Source organism: Phyllobates terribilis, unplaced genomic scaffold (assembly GCF_046119375.1).
Source record: "Phyllobates terribilis strain yellow unplaced genomic scaffold, ASM4611937v1 Scaffold_298__1_contigs__length_2340664, whole genome shotgun sequence".
Taxonomy (NCBI): domain Eukaryota; kingdom Metazoa; phylum Chordata; class Amphibia; order Anura; family Dendrobatidae; genus Phyllobates; species Phyllobates terribilis.
In genome coordinates, this window is record NW_027363058.1 from 242,578 (window position 1) to 260,888 (window position 18,311).

The following is an 18,311-nucleotide window of genomic DNA, read 5'->3' on the forward strand; positions in this document are numbered from 1 at the left end:
GTCCAGCAGCAGACTGAAGGTGGCTGCTGCTGTGCACAGGTATATAAAGGCTCAGAGCCTATTATGACACGCGCAGCCAGCGTTCCATTGCCACATTCCATCTACTGCAGGCAGGATACCTGGCTGGCTGAATGTCGCTGAGAAGCTCACAGAGACCGCCATAAGCAACAGTTTAACAGAATGCCACAGACTAATCAACCAAACTTTTTGGGTTGGGTTCTCTTTTATAGTCTGCAGGCATTAAATGAAAGAAGTCAGTGTTCCAGCAGAAGGAGACAACGTTTCAGAAAAGGCATTGTAGCAAACCAAAAAAGAAATTTTAAGCGCAGCAGAGTAACCAGCGCACATACCTGTTAGCTCAGGTGAGTTTAAAAGGCTGCTGTTGATAACAAGGGCATTTGCTAAATAGATGGTGTGTGTGCAACAATATACTGAAAGGTCAATTATATTGTGCAGCTTATCTCACCACCTGTAGTTATTTAGGTGAAAGCTCCAAAATGCTTGCCTAATATGTCTGTTTATCCAAAAGGAAGTAAAAAGGGAGAGCTAGAAAGATAGCATTGCATCACATTACATGGCAATGCAATGCACAGTTGCTGAAGTTGAACCAAAATGAGCTTGTAATCTGGCTTCTGCAACTTTGAACATGAAAAATCCAATGAGGAGAAGAAAAGCAAAGCCAAAGAGTCCATCCCAAAATCCGACAAACAAGCAAAATGAACAAAAAACATTGAATTCAATTCTTTCTGATTTTAGAAACTGCATTAAAGAAGGGGTGCACCGGTCCTGGAGATACTGCAATACCAGGTCAATGCGTGGAGTGGACAGAGCAAGCTCTTTTTCCATCTCCCTGTTCTAAAAATCCATTTAATATATGGTCCCCAGATAGGGGACGTATCAGATATTAAACTGATAAGAACAGATACTACACTTGATCTTAGCCAAAAGGCCGAGAAGCGATAACCAGAATTGGTTTCAAACTACGGAGCCACCCAAGGATCCTGAAAAGTCCATTTGTGGAGATGAGCTCCTGGACTCCCGTTAAGAAGACATGTTGTCAACCTCTAGATCCCTTACATGCCTGCACTTTTCGGCTTGCTGCTGCTGCAATCCACGCGTTTTAGATCTGCATAACTCCACCTCTTTAAACACAGCACCTTCACCCCCTGCTGTTCCCACCCGCCTCAACACCGTTGAAAGGGAGGAGAACCAATTAAGGCGGGGGGTGGGGTGGAACGAGCAGCTGTCTACCCTTAGCAGGAGGGCTCCTGATTACATACCTCTCCTGCTGCTGCTGCTGCTGGCTGTCCAGCAGCAGACTGAAGGTGGCTGCTGCTGTGCACAGGTATATAAAGGCTCAGAGCCTATTATGACACGCGCAGCCAGCGTTCCATTGCCACATTCCATCTACTGCAGGCAGGATACCTGGCTGGCTGAATGTCGCTGAGAAGCTCACAGAGACCGCCATAAGCAACAGTTTAACAGAATGCCACAGACTAATCAACCAAACTTTTTGGGTTGGGTTCTCTTTTATAGTCTGCAGGCATTAAATGAAAGAAGTCAGTGTTCCAGCAGAAGGAGACAACGTTTCAGAAAAGGCATTGTAGCAAACCAAAAAAGAAATTTTAAGCGCAGCAGAGAAACCAGCGCACATACCTGTTAGCTCAGGTGAGTTTAAAAGGCTGCTGTTGATAACAAGGGCATTTGCTAAATAGATGGTGTGTGTGCAACAATATACTGAAAGGTCAATTATATTGTGCAGCTTATCTCACCACCTGTAGTTATTTAGGTGAAAGCTCCAAAATGCTTGCCTAATATGTCTGTTTATCCAAAAGGAAGTAAAAAGGGAGAGCTAGAAAGATAGCATTGCATCACATTACATGGCAATGCAATGCACAGTTGCTGAAGTTGAACCAAAATGAGCTTGTAATCTGGCTTCTGCAACTTTGAACATGAAAAATCCAATGAGGAGAAGAAAAGCAAAGCCAAAGAGTCCATCCCAAAATCCGACAAACAAGCAAAATGAACAAAAAACATTGAATTCAATTCTTTCTGATTTTAGAAACTGCATTAAAGAAGGGGTGCACCGGTCCTGGAGATACTGCAATACCAGGTCAATGCGTGGAGTGGACAGAGCAAGCTCTTTTTCCATCTCCCTGTTCTAAAAATCCATTTAATATATGGTCCCCAGATAGGGGACGTATCAGATATTAAACTGATAAGAACAGATACTACACTTGATCTTAGCCAAAAGGCCGAGAAGCGATAACCAGAATTGGTTTCAAACTACGGAGCCACCCAAGGATCCTGAAAAGTCCATTTGTGGAGATGAGCTCCTGGACTCCCGTTAAGAAGACATGTTGTCAACCTCTAGATCCCTTACATGCCTGCACTTTTCGGCTTGCTGCTGCTGCAATCCACGCGTTTTAGATCTGCATAACTCCACCTCTTTAAACACAGCACCTTCACCCCCTGCTGTTCCCACCCGCCTCAACACCGTTGGAAGGGAGGAGAACCAATTAAGGCGGGGGGTGGGGTGGAACGAGCAGCTGTCTACCCTTAGCAGGAGGGCTCCTGATTACATACCTCTCCTGCTGCTGCTGCTGCTGGCTGTCCAGCAGCAGACTGAAGGTGGCTGCTGCTGTGCACAGGTATATAAAGGCTCAGAGCCTATTATGACACGCGCAGCCAGCGTTCCATTGCCACATTCCATCTACTGCAGGCAGGATACCTGGCTGGCTGAATGTCGCTGAGAAGCTCACAGAGACCGCCATAAGCAACAGTTTAACAGAATGCCACAGACTAATCAACCAAACTTTTTGGGTTGGGTTCTCTTTTATAGTCTGCAGGCATTAAATGAAAGAAGTCAGTGTTCCAGCAGAAGGAGACAACGTTTCAGAAAAGGCATTGTAGCAAACCAAAAAAGAAATTTTAAGCGCAGCAGAGTAACCAGCGCACATACCTGTTAGCTCAGGTGAGTTTAAAAGGCTGCTGTTGATAACAAGGGCATTTGCTAAATAGATGGTGTGTGTGCAACAATATACTGAAAGGTCAATTATATTGTGCAGCTTATCTCACCACCTGTAGTTATTTAGGTGAAAGCTCCAAAATGCTTGCCTAATATGTCTGTTTATCCAAAAGGAAGTAAAAAGGGAGAGCTAGAAAGATAGCATTGCATCACATTACATGGCAATGCAATGCACAGTTGCTGAAGTTGAACCAAAATGAGCTTGTAATCTGGCTTCTGCAACTTTGAACATGAAAAATCCAATGAGGAGAAGAAAAGCAAAGCCAAAGAGTCCATCCCAAAATCCGACAAACAAGCAAAATGAACAAAAAACATTGAATTCAATTCTTTCTGATTTTAGAAACTGCATTAAAGAAGGGGTGCACCGGTCCTGGAGATACTGCAATACCAGGTCAATGCGTGGAGTGGACAGAGCAAGCTCTTTTTCCATCTCCCTGTTCTAAAAATCCATTTAATATATGGTCCCCAGATAGGGGACGTATCAGATATTAAACTGATAAGAACAGATACTACACTTGATCTTAGCCAAAAGGCCGAGAAGCGATAACCAGAATTGGTTTCAAACTACGGAGCCACCCAAGGATCCTGAAAAGTCCATTTGTGGAGATGAGCTCCTGGACTCCCGTTAAGAAGACATGTTGTCAACCTCTAGATCCCTTACATGCCTGCACTTTTCGGCTTGCTGCTGCTGCAATCCACGCGTTTTAGATCTGCATAACTCCACCTCTTTAAACACAGCACCTTCACCCCCTGCTGTTCCCACCCGCCTCAACACCGTTGGAAGGGAGGAGAACCAATTAAGGCGGGGGGTGGGGTGGAACGAGCAGCTGTCTACCCTTAGCAGGAGGGCTCCTGATTACATACCTCTCCTGCTGCTGCTGCTGCTGGCTGTCCAGCAGCAGACTGAAGGTGGCTGCTGCTGTGCACAGGTATATAAAGGCTCAGAGCCTATTATGACACGCGCAGCCAGCGTTCCATTGCCACATTCCATCTACTGCAGGCAGGATACCTGGCTGGCTGAATGTCGCTGAGAAGCTCACAGAGACCGCCATAAGCAACAGTTTAACAGAATGCCACAGACTAATCAACCAAACTTTTTGGGTTGGGTTCTCTTTTATAGTCTGCAGGCATTAAATGAAAGAAGTCAGTGTTCCAGCAGAAGGAGACAACGTTTCAGAAAAGGCATTGTAGCAAACCAAAAAAGAAATTTTAAGCGCAGCAGAGTAACCAGCGCACATACCTGTTAGCTCAGGTGAGTTTAAAAGGCTGCTGTTGATAACAAGGGCATTTGCTAAATAGATGGTGTGTGTGCAACAATATACTGAAAGGTCAATTATATTGTGCAGCTTATCTCACCACCTGTAGTTATTTAGGTGAAAGCTCCAAAATGCTTGCCTAATATGTCTGTTTATCCAAAAGGAAGTAAAAAGGGAGAGCTAGAAAGATAGCATTGCATCACATTACATGGCAATGCAATGCACAGTTGCTGAAGTTGAACCAAAATGAGCTTGTAATCTGGCTTCTGCAACTTTGAACATGAAAAATCCAATGAGGAGAAGAAAAGCAAAGCCAAAGAGTCCATCCCAAAATCCGACAAACAAGCAAAATGAACAAAAAACATTGAATTCAATTCTTTCTGATTTTAGAAACTGCATTAAAGAAGGGGTGCACCGGTCCTGGAGATACTGCAATACCAGGTCAATGCGTGGAGTGGACAGAGCAAGCTCTTTTTCCATCTCCCTGTTCTAAAAATCCATTTAATATATGGTCCCCAGATAGGGGACGTATCAGATATTAAACTGATAAGAACAGATACTACACTTGATCTTAGCCAAAAGGCCGAGAAGCGATAACCAGAATTGGTTTCAAACTACGGAGCCACCCAAGGATCCTGAAAAGTCCATTTGTGGAGATGAGCTCCTGGACTCCCGTTAAGAAGACATGTTGTCAACCTCTAGATCCCTTACATGCCTGCACTTTTCGGCTTGCTGCTGCTGCAATCCACGCGTTTTAGATCTGCATAACTCCACCTCTTTAAACACAGCACCTTCACCCCCTGCTGTTTCCACCCGCCTCAACACCGTTGAAAGGGAGGAGAACCAATTAAGGCGGGGGGTGGGGTGGAACGAGCAGCTGTCTACCCTTAGCAGGAGGGCTCCTGATTACATACCTCTCCTGCTGCTGCTGCTGCTGGCTGTCCAGCAGCAGACTGAAGGTGGCTGCTGCTGTGCACAGGTATATAAAGGCTCAGAGCCTATTATGACACGCGCAGCCAGCGTTCCATTGCCACATTCCATCTACTGCAGGCAGGATACCTGGCTGGCTGAATGTCGCTGAGAAGCTCACAGAGACCGCCATAAGCAACAGTTTAACAGAATGCCACAGACTAATCAACCAAACTTTTTGGGTTGGGTTCTCTTTTATAGTCTGCAGGCATTAAATGAAAGAAGTCAGTGTTCCAGCAGAAGGAGACAACGTTTCAGAAAAGGCATTGTAGCAAACCAAAAAAGAAATTTTAAGCGCAGCAGAGTAACCAGCGCACATACCTGTTAGCTCAGGTGAGTTTAAAAGGCTGCTGTTGATAACAAGGGCATTTGCTAAATAGATGGTGTGTGTGCAACAATATACTGAAAGGTCAATTATATTGTGCAGCTTATCTCACCACCTGTAGTTATTTAGGTGAAAGCTCCAAAATGCTTGCCTAATATGTCTGTTTATCCAAAAGGAAGTAAAAAGGGAGAGCTAGAAAGATAGCATTGCATCACATTACATGGCAATGCAATGCACAGTTGCTGAAGTTGAACCAAAATGAGCTTGTAATCTGGCTTCTGCAACTTTGAACATGAAAAATCCAATGAGGAGAAGAAAAGCAAAGCCAAAGAGTCCATCCCAAAATCCGACAAACAAGCAAAATGAACAAAAAACATTGAATTCAATTCTTTCTGATTTTAGAAACTGCATTAAAGAAGGGGTGCACCGGTCCTGGAGATACTGCAATACCAGGTCAATGCGTGGAGTGGACAGAGCAAGCTCTTTTTCCATCTCCCTGTTCTAAAAATCCATTTAATATATGGTCCCCAGATAGGGGACGTATCAGATATTAAACTGATAAGAACAGATACTACACTTGATCTTAGCCAAAAGGCCGAGAAGCGATAACCAGAATTGGTTTCAAACTACGGAGCCACCCAAGGATCCTGAAAAGTCCATTTGTGGAGATGAGCTCCTGGACTCCCGTTAAGAAGACATGTTGTCAACCTCTAGATCCCTTACATGCCTGCACTTTTCGGCTTGCTGCTGCTGCAATCCACGCGTTTTAGATCTGCATAACTCCACCTCTTTAAACACAGCACCTTCACCCCCTGCTGTTCCCACCCGCCTCAACACCGTTGAAAGGGAGGAGAACCAATTAAGGCGGGGGGTGGGGTGGAACGAGCAGCTGTCTACCCTTAGCAGGAGGGCTCCTGATTACATACCTCTCCTGCTGCTGCTGCTGCTGGCTGTCCAGCAGCAGACTGAAGGTGGCTGCTGCTGTGCACAGGTATATAAAGGCTCAGAGCCTATTATGACACGCGCAGCCAGCGTTCCATTGCCACATTCCATCTACTGCAGGCAGGATACCTGGCTGGCTGAATGTCGCTGAGAAGCTCACAGAGACCGCCATAAGCAACAGTTTAACAGAATGCCACAGACTAATCAACCAAACTTTTTGGGTTGGGTTCTCTTTTATAGTCTGCAGGCATTAAATGAAAGAAGTCAGTGTTCCAGCAGAAGGAGACAACGTTTCAGAAAAGGCATTGTAGCAAACCAAAAAAGAAATTTTAAGCGCAGCAGAGAAACCAGCGCACATACCTGTTAGCTCAGGTGAGTTTAAAAGGCTGCTGTTGATAACAAGGGCATTTGCTAAATAGATGGTGTGTGTGCAACAATATACTGAAAGGTCAATTATATTGTGCAGCTTATCTCACCACCTGTAGTTATTTAGGTGAAAGCTCCAAAATGCTTGCCTAATATGTCTGTTTATCCAAAAGGAAGTAAAAAGGGAGAGCTAGAAAGATAGCATTGCATCACATTACATGGCAATGCAATGCACAGTTGCTGAAGTTGAACCAAAATGAGCTTGTAATCTGGCTTCTGCAACTTTGAACATGAAAAATCCAATGAGGAGAAGAAAAGCAAAGCCAAAGAGTCCATCCCAAAATCCGACAAACAAGCAAAATGAACAAAAAACATTGAATTCAATTCTTTCTGATTTTAGAAACTGCATTAAAGAAGGGGTGCACCGGTCCTGGAGATACTGCAATACCAGGTCAATGCGTGGAGTGGACAGAGCAAGCTCTTTTTCCATCTCCCTGTTCTAAAAATCCATTTAATATATGGTCCCCAGATAGGGGACGTATCAGATATTAAACTGATAAGAACAGATACTACACTTGATCTTAGCCAAAAGGCCGAGAAGCGATAACCAGAATTGGTTTCAAACTACGGAGCCACCCAAGGATCCTGAAAAGTCCATTTGTGGAGATGAGCTCCTGGACTCCCGTTAAGAAGACATGTTGTCAACCTCTAGATCCCTTACATGCCTGCACTTTTCGGCTTGCTGCTGCTGCAATCCACGCGTTTTAGATCTGCATAACTCCACCTCTTTAAACACAGCACCTTCATCCCCTGCTGTTCCCACCCGCCTCAACACCGTTGGAAGGGAGGAGAACCAATTAAGGCGGGGGGTGGGGTGGAACGAGCAGCTGTCTACCCTTAGCAGGAGGGCTCCTGATTACATACCTCTCCTGCTGCTGCTGCTGCTGGCTGTCCAGCAGCAGACTGAAGGTGGCTGCTGCTGTGCACAGGTATATAAAGGCTCAGAGCCTATTATGACACGCGCAGCCAGCGTTCCATTGCCACATTCCATCTACTGCAGGCAGGATACCTGGCTGGCTGAATGTCGCTGAGAAGCTCACAGAGACCGCCATAAGCAACAGTTTAACAGAATGCCACAGACTAATCAACCAAACTTTTTGGGTTGGGTTCTCTTTTATAGTCTGCAGGCATTAAATGAAAGAAGTCAGTGTTCCAGCAGAAGGAGACAACGTTTCAGAAAAGGCATTGTAGCAAACCAAAAAAGAAATTTTAAGCGCAGCAGAGTAACCAGCGCACATACCTGTTAGCTCAGGTGAGTTTAAAAGGCTGCTGTTGATAACAAGGGCATTTGCTAAATAGATGGTGTGTTTGCAACAATATACTGAAAGGTCAATTATATTGTGCAGCTTATCTCACCACCTGTAGTTATTTAGGTGAAAGCTCCAAAATGCTTGCCTAATATGTCTGTTTATCCAAAAGGAAGTAAAAAGGGAGAGCTAGAAAGATAGCATTGCATCACATTACATGGCAATGCAATGCACAGTTGCTGAAGTTGAACCAAAATGAGCTTGTAATCTGGCTTCTGCAACTTTGAACATGAAAAATCCAATGAGGAGAAGAAAAGCAAAGCCAAAGAGTCCATCCCAAAATCCGACAAACAAGCAAAATGAACAAAAAACATTGAATTCAATTCTTTCTGATTTTAGAAACTGCATTAAAGAAGGGGTGCACCGGTCCTGGAGATACTGCAATACCAGGTCAATGCGTGGAGTGGACAGAGCAAGCTCTTTTTCCATCTCCCTGTTCTAAAAATCCATTTAATATTTGGTCCCCAGATAGGGGACGTATCAGATATTAAACTGATAAGAACAGATTTTTCTTTTCTTTTTTCGAAAGCCCGAATTCGTGTACAAAACCCGAGTGCGCTTAAAAAAGTGACAAGTGCCACAAAAAAAAGTGCACTAGGATGCTGGTCTTCTTGAAACCCTCTCCAAAAGGAGAAGGGTCCCCCAAACCATTCCCTGTCCCTCCGAGCCAGAAGGCCACAGCGAGGAACAGGGACAAATAGCCACCTCCAGCCGGAGCCAGAGGCGACCCAATCTTACCCCCAATACCTGCCCGAGTTCTCACCCGAGCAAGGCACTGGGAGCCAAAGACTGTGCTCCCCTCCCGGAAGAGGGGAGCCAACAACGCTCTCCTCCCGAAAGAGGAGAGCCAGTGGGGTTCAGGGGGGAGCGGAACCTGATGGCCACACACTCCCCCCCTAGACCTGCCAAGAGAGGAACCCGTAAGGGAACCGCATCCCGACAAAATCCTAGTAAGGACGTGGACACACGTGAAAAAGTGGACACACAGTGACAAAAAAAAATTAAATAAATAGTGAAGGTTTCACAGTATAATACTGCCCGGACCTTCGACCGGGAATTGAAAAATTCCCCATCCTAAGGCCAGAAGGCCCGGAATAAGGGTGTGTGTGAAGAAAGAAATATTGAAGTGCTAGTGCAAATGTGCCATAAACTCAAGTGGGGTTCCCAATCCCAGTGAGTTAAGGCACCCCAGGGTCACCACTCCTGGGGCACTTCACACTTCGGGCTTTCGATCTTCCCCGGCCCAATGGCGTCGATCCTGGGGGGCCATGCTTTCCACCAGATGACTATATTAGCCACCTGGCGTACTAACAAGCGCCTAAACCCCAGTGTGCATAATGTATCAATCTACTAGGGCGGCCAACATCCAAAACCGCCTTTTCGAAAGATACTACACTTGATCTTAGCCAAAAGGCCGAGAAGCGATAACCAGAATTGGTTTCAAACTACGGAGCCACCCAAGGATCCTGAAAAGTCCATTTGTGGAGATGAGCTCCTGGACTCCCGTTAAGAAGACATGTTGTCAACCTCTAGATCCCTTACATGCCTGCACTTTTCGGCTTGCTGCTGCTGCAATCCACGCGTTTTAGATCTGCATAACTCCACCTCTTTAAACACAGCACCTTCACCCCCTGCTGTTCCCACCCGCCTCAACACCGTTGGAAGGGAGGAGAACCAATTAAGGCAGGGGGTGGGGTGGAACGAGCAGCTGTCTACCCTTAGCAGGAGGGCTCCTGATTACATACCTCTCCTGCTGCTGCTGCTGCTGGCTGTCCAGCAGCAGACTGAAGGTGGCTGCTGCTGTGCACAGGTATATAAAGGCTCAGAGCCTATTATGACACGCGCAGCCAGCGTTCCATTGCCACATTCCATCTACTGCAGGCAGGATACCTGGCTGGCTGAATGTCGCTGAGAAGCTCACAGAGACCGCCATAAGCAACAGTTTAACAGAATGCCACAGACTAATCAACCAAACTTTTTGGGTTGGGTTCTCTTTTATAGTCTGCAGGCATTAAATGAAAGAAGTCAGTGTTCCAGCAGAAGGAGACAACGTTTCAGAAAAGGCATTGTAGCAAACCAAAAAAGAAATTTTAAGCGCAGCAGAGTAACCAGCGCACATACCTGTTAGCTCAGGTGAGTTTAAAAGGCTGCTGTTGATAACAAGGGCATTTGCTAAATAGATGGTGTGTGTGCAACAATATACTGAAAGGTCAATTATATTGTGCAGCTTATCTCACCACCTGTAGTTATTTAGGTGAAAGCTCCAAAATGCTTGCCTAATATGTCTGTTTATCCAAAAGGAAGTAAAAAGGGAGAGCTAGAAAGATAGCATTGCATCACATTACATGGCAATGCAATGCACAGTTGCTGAAGTTGAACCAAAATGAGCTTGTAATCTGGCTTCTGCAACTTTGAACATGAAAAATCCAATGAGGAGAAGAAAAGCAAAGCCAAAGAGTCCATCCCAAAATCCGACAAACAAGCAAAATGAACAAAAAACATTGAATTCAATTCTTTCTGATTTTAGAAACTGCATTAAAGAAGGGGTGCACCGGTCCTGGAGATACTGCAATACCAGGTCAATGCGTGGAGTGGACAGAGCAAGCTCTTTTTCCATCTCCCTGTTCTAAAAATCCATTTAATATATGGTCCCCAGATAGGGGACGTATCAGATATTAAACTGATAAGAACAGATACTACACTTGATCTTAGCCAAAAGGCCGAGAAGCGATAACCAGAATTGGTTTCAAACTACGGAGCCACCCAAGGATCCTGAAAAGTCCATTTGTGGAGATGAGCTCCTGGACTCCCGTTAAGAAGACATGTTGTCAACCTCTAGATCCCTTACATGCCTGCACTTTTCGGCTTGCTGCTGCTGCAATCCACGCGTTTTAGATCTGCATAACTCCACCTCTTTAAACACAGCACCTTCACCCCCTGCTGTTCCCACCCGCCTCAACACCGTTGGAAGGGAGGAGAACCAATTAAGGCGGGGGGTGGGGTGGAACGAGCAGCTGTCTACCCTTAGCAGGAGGGCTCCTGATTACATACCTCTCCTGCTGCTGCTGCTGCTGGCTGTCCAGCAGCAGACTGAAGGTGGCTGCTGCTGTGCACAGGTATATAAAGGCTCAGAGCCTATTATGACACGCGCAGCCAGCGTTCCATTGCCACATTCCATCTACTGCAGGCAGGATACCTGGCTGGCTGAATGTCGCTGAGAAGCTCACAGAGACCGCCATAAGCAACAGTTTAACAGAATGCCACAGACTAATCAACCAAACTTTTTGGGTTGGGTTCTCTTTTATAGTCTGCAGGCATTAAATGAAAGAAGTCAGTGTTCCAGCAGAAGGAGACAACGTTTCAGAAAAGGCATTGTAGCAAACCAAAAAAGAAATTTTAAGCGCAGCAGAGTAACCAGCGCACATACCTGTTAGCTCAGGTGAGTTTAAAAGGCTGCTGTTGATAACAAGGGCATTTGCTAAATAGATGGTGTGTGTGCAACAATATACTGAAAGGTCAATTATATTGTGCAGCTTATCTCACCACCTGTAGTTATTTAGGTGAAAGCTCCAAAATGCTTGCCTAATATGTCTGTTTATCCAAAAGGAAGTAAAAAGGGAGAGCTAGAAAGATAGCATTGCATCACATTACATGGCAATGCAATGCACAGTTGCTGAAGTTGAACCAAAATGAGCTTGTAATCTGGCTTCTGCAACTTTGAACATGAAAAATCCAATGAGGAGAAGAAAAGCAAAGCCAAAGAGTCCATCCCAAAATCCGACAAACAAGCAAAATGAACAAAAAACATTGAATTCAATTCTTTCTGATTTTAGAAACTGCATTAAAGAAGGGGTGCACCGGTCCTGGAGATACTGCAATACCAGGTCAATGCGTGGAGTGGACAGAGCAAGCTCTTTTTCCATCTCCCTGTTCTAAAAATCCATTTAATATATGGTCCCCAGATAGGGGACGTATCAGATATTAAACTGATAAGAACAAATACTACACTTGATCTTAGCCAAAAGGCCGAGAAGCGATAACCAGAATTGGTTTCAAACTACGGAGCCACCCAAGGATCCTGAAAAGTCCATTTGTGGAGATGAGCTCCTGGACTCCCGTTAAGAAGACATGTTGTCAACCTCTAGATCCCTTACATGCCTGCACTTTTCGGCTTGCTGCTGCTGCAATCCACGCGTTTTAGATCTGCATAACTCCACCTCTTTAAACACAGCACCTTCACCCCCTGCTGTTCCCACCCGCCTCAACACCGTTGGAAGGGAGGAGAACCAATTAAGGCGGGGGGTGGGGTGGAACGAGCAGCTGTCTACCCTTAGCAGGAGGGCTCCTGATTACATACCTCTCCTGCTGCTGCTGCTGCTGGCTGTCCAGCAGCAGACTGAAGGTGGCTGCTGCTGTGCACAGGTATATAAAGGCTCAGAGCCTATTATGACACGCGCAGCCAGCGTTCCATTGCCACATTCCATCTACTGCAGGCAGGATACCTGGCTGGCTGAATGTCGCTGAGAAGCTCACAGAGACCGCCATAAGCAACAGTTTAACAGAATGCCACAGACTAATCAACCAAACTTTTTGGGTTGGGTTCTCTTTTATAGTCTGCAGGCATTAAATGAAAGAAGTCAGTGTTCCAGCAGAAGGAGACAACGTTTCAGAAAAGGCATTGTAGCAAACCAAAAAAGAAATTTTAAGCGCAGCAGAGTAACCAGCGCACATACCTGTTAGCTCAGGTGAGTTTAAAAGGCTGCTGTTGATAACAAGGGCATTTGCTAAATAGATGGTGTGTGTGCAACAATATACTGAAAGGTCAATTATATTGTGCAGCTTATCTCACCACCTGTAGTTATTTAGGTGAAAGCTCCAAAATGCTTGCCTAATATGTCTGTTTATCCAAAAGGAAGTAAAAAGGGAGAGCTAGAAAGATAGCATTGCATCACATTACATGGCAATGCAATGCACAGTTGCTGAAGTTGAACCAAAATGAGCTTGTAATCTGGCTTCTGCAACTTTGAACATGAAAAATCCAATGAGGAGAAGAAAAGCAAAGCCAAAGAGTCCATCCCAAAATCCGACAAACAAGCAAAATGAACAAAAAACATTGAATTCAATTCTTTCTGATTTTAGAAACTGCATTAAAGAAGGGGTGCACCGGTCCTGGAGATACTGCAATACCAGGTCAATGCGTGGAGTGGACAGAGCAAGCTCTTTTTCCATCTCCCTGTTCTAAAAATCCATTTAATATATGGTCCCCAGATAGGGGACGTATCAGATATTAAACTGATAAGAACAGATACTACACTTGATCTTAGCCAAAAGGCCGAGAAGCGATAACCAGAATTGGTTTCAAACTACGGAGCCACCCAAGGATCCTGAAAAGTCCATTTGTGGAGATGAGCTCCTGGACTCCCGTTAAGAAGACATGTTGTCAACCTCTAGATCCCTTACATGCCTGCACTTTTCGGCTTGCTGCTGCTGCAATCCACGCGTTTTAGATCTGCATAACTCCACCTCTTTAAACACAGCACCTTCACCCCCTGCTGTTCCCACCCGCCTCAACACCGTTGGAAGGGAGGAGAACCAATTAAGGCGGGGGGTGGGGTGGAACGAGCAGCTGTCTACCCTTAGCAGGAGGGCTCCTGATTACATACCTCTCCTGCTGCTGCTGCTGCTAGCTGTCCAGCAGCAGACTGAAGGTGGCTGCTGCTGTGCACAGGTATATAAAGGCTCAGAGCCTATTATGACACGCGCAGCCAGCGTTCCATTGCCACATTCCATCTACTGCAGGCAGGATACCTGGCTGGCTGAATGTCGCTGAGAAGCTCACAGAGACCGCCATAAGCAACAGTTTAACAGAATGCCACAGACTAATCAACCAAACTTTTTGGGTTGGGTTCTCTTTTATAGTCTGCAGGCATTAAATGAAAGAAGTCAGTGTTCCAGCAGAAGGAGACAACGTTTCAGAAAAGGCATTGTAGCAAACCAAAAAAGAAATTTTAAGCGCAGCAGAGTAACCAGCGCACATACCTGTTAGCTCAGGTGAGTTTAAAAGGCTGCTGTTGATAACAAGGGCATTTGCTAAATAGATGGTGTGTGTGCAACAATATACTGAAAGGTCAATTATATTGTGCAGCTTATCTCACCACCTGTAGTTATTTAGGTGAAAGCTCCAAAATGCTTGCCTAATATGTCTGTTTATCCAAAAGGAAGTAAAAAGGGAGAGCTAGAAAGATAGCATTGCATCACATTACATGGCAATGCAATGCACAGTTGCTGAAGTTGAACCAAAATGAGCTTGTAATCTGGCTTCTGCAACTTTGAACATGAAAAATCCAATGAGGAGAAGAAAAGCAAAGCCAAAGAGTCCATCCCAAAATCCGACAAACAAGCAAAATGAACAAAAAACATTGAATTCAATTCTTTCTGATTTTAGAAACTGCATTAAAGAAGGGGTGCACCGGTCCTGGAGATACTGCAATACCAGGTCAATGCGTGGAGTGGACAGAGCAAGCTCTTTTTCCATCTCCCTGTTCTAAAAATCCATTTAATATATGGTCCCCAGATAGGGGACGTATCAGATATTAAACTGATAAGAACAGATACTACACTTGATCTTAGCCAAAAGGCCGAGAAGCGATAACCAGAATTGGTTTCAAACTACGGAGCCACCCAAGGATCCTGAAAAGTCCATTTGTGGAGATGAGCTCCTGGACTCCCGTTAAGAAGACATGTTGTCAACCTCTAGATCCCTTACATGCCTGCACTTTTCGGCTTGCTGCTGCTGCAATCCACGCGTTTTAGATCTGCATAACTCCACCTCTTTAAACACAGCACCTTCACCCCCTGCTGTTCCCACCCGCCTCAACACCGTTGGAAGGGAGGAGAACCAATTAAGGCGGGGGGTGGGGTGGAACGAGCAGCTGTCTACCCTTAGCAGGAGGGCTCCTGATTACATACCTCTCCTGCTGCTGCTGCTGCTGGCTGTCCAGCAGCAGACTGAAGGTGGCTGCTGCTGTGCACAGGTATATAAAGGCTCAGAGCCTATTATGACACGCGCAGCCAGCGTTCCATTGCCACATTCCATCTACTGCAGGCAGGATACCTGGCTGGCTGAATGTCGCTGAGAAGCTCACAGAGACCGCCATAAGCAACAGTTTAACAGAATGCCACAGACTAATCAACCAAACTTTTTGGGTTGGGTTCTCTTTTATAGTCTGCAGGCATTAAATGAAAGAAGTCAGTGTTCCAGCAGAAGGAGACAACGTTTCAGAAAAGGCATTGTAGCAAACCAAAAAAGAAATTTTAAGCGCAGCAGAGTAACCAGCGCACATACCTGTTAGCTCAGGTGAGTTTAAAAGGCTGCTGTTGATAACAAGGGCATTTGCTAAATAGATGGTGTGTGTGCAACAATATACTGAAAGGTCAATTATATTGTGCAGCTTATCTCACCACCTGTAGTTATTTAGGTGAAAGCTCCAAAATGCTTGCCTAATATGTCTGTTTATCCAAAAGGAAGTAAAAAGGGAGAGCTAGAAAGATAGCATTGCATCACATTACATGGCAATGCAATGCACAGTTGCTGAAGTTGAACCAAAATGAGCTTGTAATCTGGCTTCTGCAACTTTGAACATGAAAAATCCAATGAGGAGAAGAAAAGCAAAGCCAAAGAGTCCATCCCAAAATCCGACAAACAAGCAAAATGAACAAAAAACATTGAATTCAATTCTTTCTGATTTTAGAAACTGCATTAAAGAAGGGGTGCACCGGTCCTGGAGATACTGCAATACCAGGTCAATGCGTGGAGTGGACAGAGCAAGCTCTTTTTCCATCTCCCTGTTCTAAAAATCCATTTAATATATGGTCCCCAGATAGGGGACGTATCAGATATTAAACTGATAAGAACAGATACTACACTTGATCTTAGCCAAAAGGCCGAGAAGCGATAACCAGAATTGGTTTCAAACTACGGAGCCACCCAAGGATCCTGAAAAGTCCATTTGTGGAGATGAGCTCCTGGACTCCCGTTAAGAAGACATGTTGTCAACCTCTAGATCCCTTACATGCCTGCACTTTTCGGCTTGCTGCTGCTGCAATCCACGCGTTTTAGATCTGCATAACTCCACCTCTTTAAACACAGCACCTTCACCCCCTGCTGTTCCCACCCGCCTCAACACCGTTGGAAGGGAGGAGAACCAATTAAGGCGGGGGGTGGGGTGGAACGAGCAGCTGTCTACCCTTAGCAGGAGGGCTCCTGATTACATACCTCTCCTGCTGCTGCTGCTGCTGGCTGTCCAGCAGCAGACTGAAGGTGGCTGCTGCTGTGCACAGGTATATAAAGGCTCAGAGCCTATTATGACACGCGCAGCCAGCATTCCATTGCCACATTCCATCTACTGCAGGCAGGATACCTGGCTGGCTGAATGTCGCTGAGAAGCTCACAGAGACCGCCATAAGCAACAGTTTAACAGAATGCCACAGACTAATCAACCAAACTTTTTGGGTTGGGTTCTCTTTTATAGTCTGCAGGCATTAAATGAAAGAAGTCAGTGTTCCAGCAGAAGGAGACAACGTTTCAGAAAAGGCATTGTAGCAAACCAAAAAAGAAATTTTAAGCGCAGCAGAGTAACCAGCGCACATACCTGTTAGCTCAGGTGAGTTTAAAAGGCTGCTGTTGATAACAAGGGCATTTGCTAAATAGATGGTGTGTGTGCAACAATATACTGAAAGGTCAATTATATTGTGCAGCTTATCTCACCACCTGTAGTTATTTAGGTGAAAGCTCCAAAATGCTTGCCTAATATGTCTGTTTATCCAAAAGGAAGTAAAAAGGGAGAGCTAGAAAGATAGCATTGCATCACATTACATGGCAATGCAATGCACAGTTGCTGAAGTTGAACCAAAATGAGCTTGTAATCTGGCTTCTGCAACTTTGAACATGAAAAATCCAATGAGGAGAAGAAAAGCAAAGCCAAAGAGTCCATCCCAAAATCCGACAAACAAGCAAAATGAACAAAAAACATTGAATTCAATTCTTTCTGATTTTAGAAACTGCATTAAAGAAGGGGTGCACCGGTCCTGGAGATACTGCAATACCAGGTCAATGCGTGGAGTGGACAGAGCAAGCTCTTTTTCCATCTCCCTGTTCTAAAAATCCATTTAATATATGGTCCCCAGATAGGGGACGTATCAGATATTAAACTGATAAGAACAGATACTACACTTGATCTTAGCCAAAAGGCCGAGAAGCGATAACCAGAATTGGTTTCAAACTACGGAGCCACCCAAGGATCCTGAAAAGTCCATTTGTGGAGATGAGCTCCTGGACTCCCGTTAAGAAGACATGTTGTCAACCTCTAGATCCCTTACATGCCTGCACTTTTCGGCTTGCTGCTGCTGCAATCCACGCGTTTTAGATCTGCATAACTCCACCTCTTTAAACACAGCACCTTCACCCCCTGCTGTTCCCACCCGCCTCAACACCGTTGGAAGGGAGGAGAACCAATTAAGGCGGGGGGTGGGGTGGAACGAGCAGCTGTCTACCCTTAGCAGGAGGGCTCCTGATTACATACCTCTCCTGCTGCTGCTGCTGCTGGCTGTCCAGCAGCAGACTGAAGGTGGCTGCTGCTGTGCACAGGTATATAAAGGCTCAGAGCCTATTATGACACGCGCAGCCAGCGTTCCATTGCCACATACCATCTACTGCAGGCAGGATACCTGGCTGGCTGAATGTCGCTGAGAAGCTCACAGAGACCGCCATAAGCAACAGTTTAACAGAATGCCACAGACTAATCAACCAAACTTTTTGGGTTGGGTTCTCTTTTATAGTCTGCAGGCATTAAATGAAAGAAGTCAGTGTTCCAGCAGAAGGAGACAACGTTTCAGAAAAGGCATTGTAGCAAACCAAAAAAGAAATTTTAAGCGCAGCAGAGTAACCAGCGCACATACCTGTTAGCTCAGGTGAGTTTAAAAGGCTGCTGTTGATAACAAGGGCATTTGCTAAATAGATGGTGTGTGTGCAACAATATACTGAAAGGTCAATTATATTG

The 18,311-nt window shown here is 45.2% G+C and overlaps 13 non-coding genes and 1 pseudogene across 13 annotated transcripts; all 14 read right to left on the minus strand.

The window, feature by feature from the left end:
- Positions 1–770: 770 nt before the first annotated feature.
- Positions 771–961, minus strand: LOC141220472 (U2 spliceosomal RNA). Its single transcript, XR_012288679.1, has one exon. It is a non-coding gene; the product is annotated as a U2 spliceosomal RNA (small nuclear RNA).
- Positions 962–2,076: 1,115 nt separating this feature from the next.
- Positions 2,077–2,267, minus strand: LOC141220473 (U2 spliceosomal RNA). Its single transcript, XR_012288680.1, has one exon. It is a non-coding gene; the product is annotated as a U2 spliceosomal RNA (small nuclear RNA).
- A 1,115-nt stretch (positions 2,268–3,382) lies between these two features.
- Positions 3,383–3,573, minus strand: LOC141220474 (U2 spliceosomal RNA). The gene has a single exon (XR_012288681.1). It is a non-coding gene; the product is annotated as a U2 spliceosomal RNA (small nuclear RNA).
- Positions 3,574–4,688: 1,115 nt separating this feature from the next.
- On the minus strand, positions 4,689–4,879 carry LOC141220475 (U2 spliceosomal RNA). The gene has a single exon (XR_012288682.1). It is a non-coding gene; the product is annotated as a U2 spliceosomal RNA (small nuclear RNA).
- A 1,115-nt stretch (positions 4,880–5,994) lies between these two features.
- Positions 5,995–6,185, minus strand: LOC141220476 (U2 spliceosomal RNA). Its single transcript, XR_012288683.1, has one exon. It is a non-coding gene; the product is annotated as a U2 spliceosomal RNA (small nuclear RNA).
- A 1,115-nt stretch (positions 6,186–7,300) lies between these two features.
- Positions 7,301–7,491, minus strand: LOC141220478 (U2 spliceosomal RNA). Its single transcript, XR_012288685.1, has one exon. It is a non-coding gene; the product is annotated as a U2 spliceosomal RNA (small nuclear RNA).
- A 1,115-nt stretch (positions 7,492–8,606) lies between these two features.
- LOC141220694 (U2 spliceosomal RNA) lies at positions 8,607–8,793 on the minus strand. Its single transcript, XR_012288886.1, has one exon. It is a non-coding gene; the product is annotated as a U2 spliceosomal RNA (small nuclear RNA).
- Positions 8,794–9,587: 794 nt separating this feature from the next.
- LOC141220752 (U2 spliceosomal RNA) lies at positions 9,588–9,679 on the minus strand (annotated as a pseudogene).
- A 1,115-nt stretch (positions 9,680–10,794) lies between these two features.
- LOC141220479 (U2 spliceosomal RNA) lies at positions 10,795–10,985 on the minus strand. Its single transcript, XR_012288686.1, has one exon. It is a non-coding gene; the product is annotated as a U2 spliceosomal RNA (small nuclear RNA).
- A 1,115-nt stretch (positions 10,986–12,100) lies between these two features.
- LOC141220622 (U2 spliceosomal RNA) lies at positions 12,101–12,291 on the minus strand. The gene has a single exon (XR_012288827.1). It is a non-coding gene; the product is annotated as a U2 spliceosomal RNA (small nuclear RNA).
- A 1,115-nt stretch (positions 12,292–13,406) lies between these two features.
- LOC141220481 (U2 spliceosomal RNA) lies at positions 13,407–13,597 on the minus strand. Its single transcript, XR_012288687.1, has one exon. It is a non-coding gene; the product is annotated as a U2 spliceosomal RNA (small nuclear RNA).
- Positions 13,598–14,712: 1,115 nt separating this feature from the next.
- On the minus strand, positions 14,713–14,903 carry LOC141220482 (U2 spliceosomal RNA). Its single transcript, XR_012288688.1, has one exon. It is a non-coding gene; the product is annotated as a U2 spliceosomal RNA (small nuclear RNA).
- Positions 14,904–16,018: 1,115 nt separating this feature from the next.
- LOC141220483 (U2 spliceosomal RNA) lies at positions 16,019–16,209 on the minus strand. The gene has a single exon (XR_012288689.1). It is a non-coding gene; the product is annotated as a U2 spliceosomal RNA (small nuclear RNA).
- Positions 16,210–17,324: 1,115 nt separating this feature from the next.
- On the minus strand, positions 17,325–17,515 carry LOC141220484 (U2 spliceosomal RNA). Its single transcript, XR_012288690.1, has one exon. It is a non-coding gene; the product is annotated as a U2 spliceosomal RNA (small nuclear RNA).
- Between the last annotated feature and the right edge of the window lie 796 nt (positions 17,516–18,311).